The sequence below is a fragment of the Brachyhypopomus gauderio genome, chromosome 2 (assembly GCF_052324685.1).
Source record: "Brachyhypopomus gauderio isolate BG-103 chromosome 2, BGAUD_0.2, whole genome shotgun sequence".
NCBI classification, from domain to species: Eukaryota; Metazoa; Chordata; class Actinopteri; order Gymnotiformes; family Hypopomidae; genus Brachyhypopomus; species Brachyhypopomus gauderio.
In genome coordinates this window covers 11,086,504-11,097,632 of record NC_135212.1, presented here as the reverse complement: position 1 = coordinate 11,097,632, position 11,129 = coordinate 11,086,504, and positions in this window count along the sequence as shown.

Genomic DNA, 11,129 nt, shown 5'->3' with positions numbered 1-11,129 from the left:
CAAAAACTCCATATTGGGCCACAATGCCATTTACAAGCAGGAGGTCCCAATTAAAGCAGCAGAATCCAGAACCGAACACTTACAGACATGCATGTGCACAGCTGAACTAGTCAGAGTCATCTTGATCACCACGTGTGGACGGTTTGGGAACTTCAAACTCAGTGGTGATTATAATACGTCCAGTGGAATGTAAGGAGTCTGTAAGAAACAGTGTTTGGTTCTAAGTACATACAGCTACTATGAAGTCGACATGTATCCTGTCATTACAAGGCTCGCATAAAGATCACACAAACCTGACTTACCATGTGCTTACAAGCAAGAGCTCAGAAAGGCCACTTTTACATACAACTCATATATGTAATTAGTCATTAGTGTAATAATCTATATAATCTCTGCATAATCAGTGCAAAGTAATAATCTGTACGTAATCAGTAGGAAGTGTAACATCGGATGACGTACACTCGGATGACTTACACTAAAAAAAAAAAGTCTCGAGCCCAAGGACACTGTCCATTTCTGCAGCCATAAGCAGCAGTAACAGTGAGGGGTGTGGATGAGCAGGACTGTCCTCTCGGCACACACCAGACCCCCGAACCACAGCTCCTTTCAGTTACTGTATTGTCCGCCGCCGCTGTCGGCTTGGGGTTAAACTCTTAGCAGTTTGGCTTTGAAGTGATTATCCCTTTATCTCAAGCCAGACCAAAGACTTTGGGAAGGACAATGGAAAATGAAACCAAATGGGAGGGTGAGAGCAATTATCACAGAGGTCCAGGAGAAGAGGAGAGGGACTGTCCATTTGTGTGTGTGTGTGTGTGTGTGTGAGGGAGAAAAAGAGTGAGAGCGGTTAAGAGACTGGGGGAAAGGGAAGTTAGGCAACCACCACCCCCCCCCCCCCCCCCTCCACAAAAAAAAAAAAACTTGATAATGGGCGTTTGTGTTTGTGATTTGCGTGGCATGAGGAAGAAACAACATTTGCAAACAGCGGCACCACTCTGGGACGGAATCATTAACGGGCCGAGAGTGACGGAGATGCCCTCCCCAGTGAAGAAAGGCAGAGAGGGGAGAAGTCAGGGTTCCTAATTGTGAGGGGGGAGGGGAGAATAAATGTGGTTGTCAGCAGAACTGGCTGGCATTCAGGCTCCTTGGGGAAGAAAAAAAAAAACACATTTAAAATGTGGAGTTACAGAATGCTTTGAAGTAGCCATGATGCCTCGTATCCATCGCATTAAACAAAGAACTACTAACCTGTGCTGGACAGGTAAAAGACCACCGTTTGAGGGAAACAAGACCAATCTGAAGACATGGAACTTTCACCTCAGCCCATACTGGTTCAAGTATGTTAATGCAGGCAGAAGGAGAGATACACAGACATCAAAGGCAATATCTGCACCCAGGCTGTTCCTGCAGCCCAGGCTGTTCAAGCACTAGCCCGGATACGTTTGCCTAGTCGGGTTACTGAAGGTTATTTACTTCCAGTCCTGTTCTCTTTGCTTTAATCACATTTTGCGCATGACTTTAAAGTTAAACAATGTATAGAAACAATGTGTGATGCCTGCGTTAATCCCTTTTTGGCCATGAAACCCTACACATCTGCAGTAATGACTTTCACTTGGCGTTTGCTAGTGCTGGCGCAGAGTTGGGAGGGGTCGCTGGATTATCGCCATGGCAAAGATGGGTTTAGAAGGGACGGAGGTGACCTCAGCGGGCAAATGATTATGAGAGTGGACAGGCACCAGTGACCACCACGGCTTTGATGTCGCTCAATCAAAGAAGTGTGGAAAGTTTTGGAGCTACACGGACAAGCACGGGCAGACACATTTATGTAGGCACATGTATTCACTCTCATGCACACATGCGCAAACACGCACACACACAAACATACACACACTTTCATTGCTTTAAGAAAAGAAAGATGAGAGGTTGCTCTGATCTGAAATGCTTCTTTTGAACTGGCCAGCCGGGTGTGGAGATCCTCGTCCCTCTGGGCCTGTGTCTCTCGCTCTCACTCCGTGTTACTCTAAGCCCCAGCGCACTGGCCTGGAAAAGGGAAGTCAACTGTTAAAGCGCGGAGCTTTGGCCTGACAAACCCGGCATTATGCATTACCCTTCCACGCTCATAGGCTGAGACTTCAAATGGAGCCAGACCTGAAACAGAAGTTGCCATCGCTTTCATTTCCTTGCTCCTTGGGGAGCCGCTCCTTAAAGAGATCTCAAACCAGCCACGCCCCTACTCACACCTGACCTTAACTAACTTAAGAGTGGCAAATCTGACATCGGGTCAGCATAAAAGGTGCTTAATTGAAGCAGCACAGTAAAGCTATAAAGACTATGGTAGAGAAAGGCGTTAGGCAGGAAGGCATGAGGTAAGTTGTCATCACAGCATCAGCCGGTCGACCTGACAAACCTGTGACATGACCTACATCCACGACACCTTCAGTGACAGCACCATCTGTGCTCTCTCATCTACTCAGTCCTACGGCTGTGGAACAAACAGAGAACTAAGGAACATAAGACACAATGACCACCACAGAGAACCACTGGACATGCAGAGTGAGAATCACCTGCCAAATTATGAACACTGTAATCTAACCTTGAACAGCCTTCTCATGTCCCTGTGCTTATATTTTTTTAAGACCAATGCCAATCTATAACCCAATCAACCCAATACACATGACAGCGAGCTGCGTTTCTTGTTGACAGGAAAGGCAGGTACAGCCAGCAACAGATATCCCCAATTCCTCTAACCGAGCGTACCCAGACGTACGTAGTCAGTGCACACGACTTCTCGGGATTCTAGAAGACACGGGTGGCAACCAGCAATATGGCACCTGCTCTCAAACCTTCCTTTTATTTATAAGATCCTGGAAAAAGCTGTAGCTCGGCAGTTAATCTCACATCTCCATCAGAACCAGATACATGAAGTCTTTCAGGGTTCAGGCCTCGTCATGTACAGAGACACTGTTGATCAAAGCAGTTAATGACCTGTTGTTGGCTTTGGACCAGGATCGTGTCTTTTTTGCTTATACTGATTGAAGTCAGTGCAGCATTTGACACCATAGATGACATTTTACTAGGTAGACTTGAAAATGTTGTTGGCATTAAGAGGAAAAACCCTTTCCTAGTTTAAATGTTATTTAGCTGATTGTTACCATTCTGTGAACATAAATGGAGACCATTCACCAAGGTTAGTTTTGGTGTACCACAAGGATCTGTCCCAAGGACCCTATTTCTTTATTAAATATGCTACCTCTAGTTGACATTATTCATAATCACTGTGCTAGTTTCCACTGCAGTGCTTATGATATTCACTTACATGTCTCAGCTAAACCAGAGTACAAAAATCAGTTTAATATTACTTAAGAATGCGTAAAGTACATCACTGGATGTTGACATGCCTTTCTCGCTGGATGTCTTACTGTCACTTAATCCTGACAAAACAGAAGCACTTCCGTTAGGCCCACAGGCAGCCAAGAGTATTGCTCTCAATATGTAATAAACCTTGATGGTCTCTAAAGATCTTGGTGTAATTATGGATCACATATGGATCTCTTGTTGAAGCTCATGTAAAGATCGTTTCTAGAACAGCCCTTTTTACCTCTAGAACATCGCAAAGATTATAAATGCAACATCTCGACACAAGGCAGAAAAGCTAATTTATGCATTTATCACTTCCAGATTGGATTACTGTAACGTCTTACTATCTGACTGTACTTCTAAATGCATAAGCAGTTAGCCAGTTTTTACTAGAAAGTCAAATTACTATATTAGCTACACTGCATTGGCTCACAGTACAGTTTCGCCGTGATTGTAAAATACTTGATAAAGATCAAACGATCAAGATAAACTAGATGAAAACTTTTTATTAGTAGCTAGGAAATTACCACAGGACAAAAAAAAAGCCAATGTTCAAGGCAGTCTCAATATTTAAGGTTGGGCTGAAAACTGTATTGTATTGTCTGTGTTTTTATTAAATGAGTCTCATCTTGATCTGGAGATCTGGAGGTGAGTGTGTATGTTGCGGGCCGCCCCGATGTCTGTGTTCCCTTCTGGCTCTGTCCTTTCAGCTTTGCTGCCGGCTTCTATCCTTGCACGTTATATTCCATCATTTCCAGTTTAGTATTTGAGCATAATGATCTATCCTCTTTCTGCCAAAGTACACATCCTGGTGTCATACTGTATATGAGCCTCAACTCTTCTCACATACAGTGGTACTTCCTACAACGCCCTGATGCACCCTGCTGTGGCTCCGCCCACAACATCCTGATGCACTCTGCTGTGGCTCCACCCACAATGCACTTATGCACCCTGCTGTGGCTCCGCCCACAATGCCGTGATGTACCCTGCTGGATTGACTGAGGTTTCACATCTAAACTGAAGTGGCTACTAAGATTAAAAAACAAACAAAGATTATTATGCGTTGACTGGTTATTATTAACTGGGCTGCCCACGGTGTTAAATGAATGTTGCCACCATTCTCCCTGTAGTCTCATTGTGGACAGTACGAGTTGTGTGGAAACACTCCGCCCTTAATCACGTTAAATGTTGATATCGGTCAATAGGAAGGGTTTACACTGACACACAAGGCTACCGCATAGCTAAAGCTGTCATAAGGTAAAACGAGTGAGTCCACCCCAGCTGCTGCAGGAGGGGTAGGGGACACAACCTGGACACGCACACGCTCCACTGATACCGCACGGACAGGACAACAGATACAACACTGACAGGACATCCATGTGGCGAATGAATAGCAGGACGATTGATGGCGCCACACATCTGCATTCCGCCCGCTCCCGCTGAAGGACTTCGCCGTAGGACTTCGCCAACCACGGAGTGGACTCCCAACTCTGCTGAGCCTCCCGTACCCACTGCGCCATTCTGGCACATGAGTGACAGAGCCGTGGAGAAGCTGGCCCACGCAAGCGGCAGAGGAAGAGTGCACGCGCCCGCATATACACACACGTACACACACACACACACACACATACACCCATAGGACCAGTGGTGCAGGCGAGCAGACAGGCGTCACGGGAAGAGGAAAAATATAACAAGTACCTGCTGGATCTTTGGATGCACTTCCCCAGAGTTGCCTTTAAAAAGCAGAAAAACAACCCCCCCCCCCAAAAAAAAAGTGTCTCGACTGTCATCCAGGTCCCAAGTGAAAAAGCGTCAGTCAGCAGCTCAGCCCTGTGCGCTATTCTACTGCAGGAACTGTAGGGGGCAGGCATGGACACACATGCTCTTAACCCCACCCACCTGCCCCCCCAGTACACAATGTTTACTGTAGGACTGCCTTTGATCTGACTCAGCAGCACTGGTCCTTAAGGACAGGTGTCCTGTGCAGCGCAGGGCTCCTGGTTCATTTGACTGTTCAATAACACTGTACATGAACACTGGCTGTAATCAGCTCTTTATGGCGCATTTGTAGATTTGCTGATCAACAGATAATGTGTAATGTACACACACACCCACCACAGGAAGGGCTGCAAACCTTTGATCCTCCCAGAACTGTCACGATACAAAAAAACATTTGAAAGTTTGAACATAGCAGCAGGTTTGGGCCAGAGTGGGACTGTTATAGAACCCCACTGAGTGCAGTCCCGTGGAGGGAGCGACCCCCGTGTTGGGACAGACTCCAGGACTGTGGTGCCGTGTCTCTCAGGACACAGCCAGGGCCTCGAGAGGCTGCTACTGTTGTTGAGGAGACTCCAGGCTCCAGGTTCTTCAGGACAGCATGGCGAGAAAGGGAGGGAGGGTCAGGGAGAGGAACAAAGTGAAAGAGAGATAAACAGAGGCTGAAAAAAGGAAGGAAGAGGGGGATAGCTACTACTGCTGTGGCCAACTGCCCACTCCTAACCCCCTATGGCCTTTCCTATCTACCGAAGTCCACTCAGACCAAAGCTCCCCCATGTCTACAGCCCACATCCCTATGTTTGTAGCCCACATTCCTGTTTGTAGCCCACCCCCCTCTGACCAAGGCCCACCCCCCCCCCCCCCGACCAAAGCCCACCCCCCTCTGACCAAAGCCCGCCCCTCTCTGACCACAGCCCGCCCCCCTCTGACCACAGCTTTTGTTCTATTAAACCCAAACATGGAGACACATTGCTTGATAAAACATGTCACAGCAGGCTAGGAGACTCTCTCCTCACAGGCAACGGATGCCTGTCCTTTGTGCACTCTCTCCAATCCTAACAATCACAAGTCCTCCCCAGGACTGTCTCTCCGGCAAGAGCCTCAACTCCCCCAGACTCCAGTCTTCAGCCAAAGCTCCTGCGTCTGGCTTTGCAGAAGAATCTGCACTTCAAATAAATATGTGCTGGGGTAGTGTTACCTTTGCACATGCTAGCCTAGATCTCACAGGAACTAGATTGGGCAAACACACAATAAATGGCCAAAGCAGGCAGCCATCTCTAATCCAGATCCAGATGGGTTTCTTGTTTTCCGAATATGGTTTAGTATTAGTGACCTCAAAGTAATGTCTTCCTGGAAAAGGAATCCCTCAAACCAATTCAGCACACAGACCAGTCCAATATTTATAAAAGTTCAGAGTGAACTTGTGGAAGTGTCTGCCTCTGCATGCCAGCGTTTTTTGTGAAGAACAGGACCTGATTCAAGAGCTCTGCTCTATTACAAGAGCACACACAACTACTGAGAACCTGCCTGGGCACAGCAGTGCATGTCAGACCAAACCAGCGATTAAGACCACAACCATCTCCCCGTTTAAGAGAGACCTGAGAGATGTACAGAAAACAAAGGCGGACAGTTTTAATGTGCTCGCACAGCCTTGGTCAACCCTCTGGCTTTCCAGTGGAGCCGTTGGTTAAACAAACAATGGCGGCACACTGCAAGAGTACCAGATCCACTGCACGAGAGCGTGTCATTTGAGTGGCTGTTCCTTTCATTTCATCATTTTTCTACAGCAAACATGCCGAAGCCGCAGAGAAACGAATCCCCGAAGATCGCTTTCATCTCCAGAGCGGTCTGGCCTTTAGACAAAGAAGAAAGAGAAAGAAAGAAAATGGAATTCCAACTATTTTGGATCAATGAGGATGTCTTTGCTGAAGGGGTTTTGGCTATGAACACAGAGAAAGAGGATCATGCTGGAATCTGTAGTCATTAACTATCAGGGAAAAAGACTTAGTCATCAAATAAGAAACCTGCACACTTTCTGGTGCTAAAATGAAGTTGCGGGCATTAAGGGAGAATGAGGTTCTGAGGTTCCTTGATTCGAAGGTCATAGTGGGCCAAACATGGGTTCCGACCTGAGACTAGAGCTGCACGCTAGCATTTAGCACCCATGTCAATACACCACGGGGCAGTCATGGCCTGGCGGTTAGGGAACTGGACTTGTGACCGGAGGGTCGTGGGTTCGATTCCCAGACAGGCCATGACTGAGGTGCCCTTGAGCAAGGCACCTAACCCCAACTGCTCCCCGGGCGCCGGGCTAGGGCTGCCCACCGCTCTGGGCACGTGTGATCCACAGCCCCCTAGTAATCACTAGTGTGTGTGTGTGTTCTGACTGCACAGATGGGTTAAAAGCGGAGGGACAAATTTCGATTGGGGTGTAAAAATCACAATTGGCAAAATATGGCACATTTCATTTCATTTCACCAGAGCCTCACGCTAGCTTTTAGCACCCATGTTCTCAATACACCAGAGCCTCACGCTAGCTTTTAGCACCCATGTTCTCAATACACCAGAGCCTCACGCTAGCTTTTAGCACCCATGTTCTCAATACACCAGAGCCTCACGCTAGCTTTTAGCACCCATGTTCTCAATACACCAGAGCTGCACGCTAGCTTTTAACACCCATGTTCTCAATACACCAGAGCCTCATGCTAGCTTTTAGCACCCATGTTCTTAATACACCAGAGCCTCATGCTAGCTTTTAGCACCCGTTTAGCACTAGCGTTTAGCATCCTTAACACCCAATAATAGCCATGCAGAGCATGCTGGTAACATAGGGCTGGAGGGTGGGCAGCCTTCATGTTCACCAGCATTACCACAACGAGGTAAGGAGAAAGCAGAGCTGAACAAGTTTCTGACCAGGTTCACACAAGGTGACAAGCACATGACAACATAAAAAAAAAAGGGTTTCAATAAAATAGTATTTAATAAAAGACACTGACACATTTTTGCTTTTATGAATTAAGTAAACATGACTAAAGTCTCATGAATAAAGAAAAAAAACACATCTTGACAACATTTACTTGTGTGTTAAAAAATGAAATAAATATGATGGATTAGTGCATAAAAACATCAAAAGAATGCAGGAGACTTCACATGGCACAGGAGACACACACACGCAACATGCACCCAGACCCGGAGGCTCTTCACAGAGGTCGAAACGGTCACTCCACTCTTGAAATCTCCTCGGGTAAACGGACACAAGGTGTAATACACGGTGTCCTCGATTACCTGCGGGGGGAGGGAGGGTGAGAGAGGGCGGGAGGGAGGGGGGTGGGTGTGGGGTAAGAGAGGTGATGGAGAGAAGTCAGCTGGGGTGGTGTAATATTTGCTCAGTCAGGGAGCAGCGGGTCAGAGGGAGGCAGGCAGGAAGCCAACTCCTGAGACGTGGAGTGACACCCGGCGCACCCGCCAGACGCCACTCGGCACGAGCTCGACCCCGGCAGGAGCCTCGGCGACAGACGCACACTCGGACCGCGGCGGGGCAACACGCGGGCGCCCACGCTTAGCGCTGCCAACAAGCGAGTCGTTGAGTGTGCTCGTTCTGAGCCAGTGGCTCTTCCTCACGATGTGACACCCCCCCCCCCCCCCTCCCCTGCTCAAGAAGACCAATATTTGAACAGTCACAATGCCTCTTCAAACACGGAAAGAATGATTATTAAAGAAAAGGAGGAAGTGGGCATCAATCAGCAACACAAGAAAGAAAAAAGAAACTGCTTCTGTTTGTTTCCCTTCTACACCCCCCCCCCCCCCCCCCCCCCCAATCTGGATCAAAAGAGCCTTTTCACACCTGGAAAAACCTGAGGCCCCATGGGGCCCCCACACAGGACAAAGTGTGTGTGTGTGTGTGTGTGTGTGTGTGCGTGTAAGTGTGTAGGGGCCGGTAACATCAGTGGGATATCTCGATCTGGTTTTGGTTGTAACTGGACCATAGCATTTGCTTTAGGGGGCAGGGGAGACTTGGGATTATAACTGGTCCACACTGTTAGGTGGGGGGATTTGGGATTATAACTGGTCCACACTGTTAGGTGGGGGGATTTGGGATTATAACTGGTCCACACTGTTAGGTGGGGAGATTTGGGATTATAACTGGTCCACACTGTTAGGTGGGGAGATTTGGGATTATAACTGGTCCACACTGTTAGGTGGGGAGATTTGGGATTATAACTGGTCCACACTGTTAGGTGGGGAGAGTTGGGATTATAACTGGTCCACACTGTTAGGTGGGGAGAGTTGGGATTATAACTGGTCCACACTGTTAGGTGGGGAGATTTGGGATTATAACTGGTCCACACTGTTAGGTGGGGAGATTTGGGATTATAACTGGTCCACACTGTTAGGTGGGGAGATTTGGGATTATAACTGGTCCACACTGTTAGGTGGGGAGATTTGGGATTATAACTGGTCCACACTGTTAGGTGGGGAGACTTGGGATTATAACTGGTCCACACTGTTAGGTGGGGAGATTTGGGATTATAACTGGTCCACACTGTTAGGTGGGGAGATTTGGGATTATAACTGGTCCACACTGTTAGGTGGGGGGATTTGGGATTATAACTGGTCCACACTGTTAGGTGGGGGGATTTGGGATTATAACTGGTCCACACTGTTAGGTGGGGGGATTTGGGATTATAACTGGTCCACACTGTTAGGTGGGGGGATCTTGGTGATTCATGATCTTAAACATATTGGATTAGAACGTGGTGGGTTTACAGTGTGGATGCTTCACATCTGAGGAGTGGGCAGCACTCGAAAGATGATTTAACAACAAAACACAAAACAAAACGTAACATTTACAAAACGTAACAGCCATATGTGTGCTGTGGCATTCTGAAAAAAATGTGAGCTGGTTCGTTTTAATGGTGTTCAATAAAAAAGTTTAAAAGGTTAATAGGTTGTGTGGGTGGATCTGTGTGTGTTATGTACATTTTCGCATATCAGTCTGAGTAAATATGCAGTGTGTGAGTGTTGGTGTGTGTGTGTTAATATGTGTGTGTGTGTGTGTGTGTGCAGGAGGTGACCAGGCTCTCACCTCTTGCTGCGGCAAGCGTCCAAGTCCTCCTGTAAAACAGACGCTCTCTTCTGGAGGAACTTCACCTGAGCACATGCATGCAAACACGCATGCACAAACAAGTGCAAACACACACACACACACACACACACACACACACACACACACACACACACACACACACACACACACACACACACACACACACACACACACACACACACACACACACACACACACACACACACACACACACAGAGTTTAGAACAACTTGCACCCCCAATGAGGAAGAGCGGTGGAGGATGCTGTTGGAGCACTTGAGGTGTGTGTCACCAGCACACACTCCCCACCAGCACGCACTCCCCACCAGCACGCACTCCTTCCTCACCAGCACGCACTCCCCACCAACGTGCACTCCCCACCAACACACACTCCCCACCAGCACGTACTCCCCACCAACGTGCACTCCCCACCAACGCACACTCCCCACCAATGCGCACTCCCCACCAACGTGCACGTCCCCCCACCCATACGTGCACTCCCCACCAGCACACACTCCCCACCAACATGCACTCCCCACCAACGCACACTCCCCACCAACGCACACTCCCCACTAGCAGACACTCCTCACAGAATCACATAAACAAGAGGCCCTCGAGTTCAAAGCAGTCATGTTCGGCCTCTCTGAACGCCCCTCTGACAGAGCCTGACTGTAGAGGACAGAGGAAAGCACGCCGCTGTGATCTCGGGGAAAGCGTAAAATACGATGACATTTAAACGTGACATTCAAAGGAGCATGACAAGCAGCAAAGAGCTTCACAGGAAAGATTTCAATTTAGAAGACACTGTGTTATACAAAATGTCCTGCTAGACAGGGAATCTTTGATCATCAAAATGGATGTATTATATATATATATATATATATATATATATA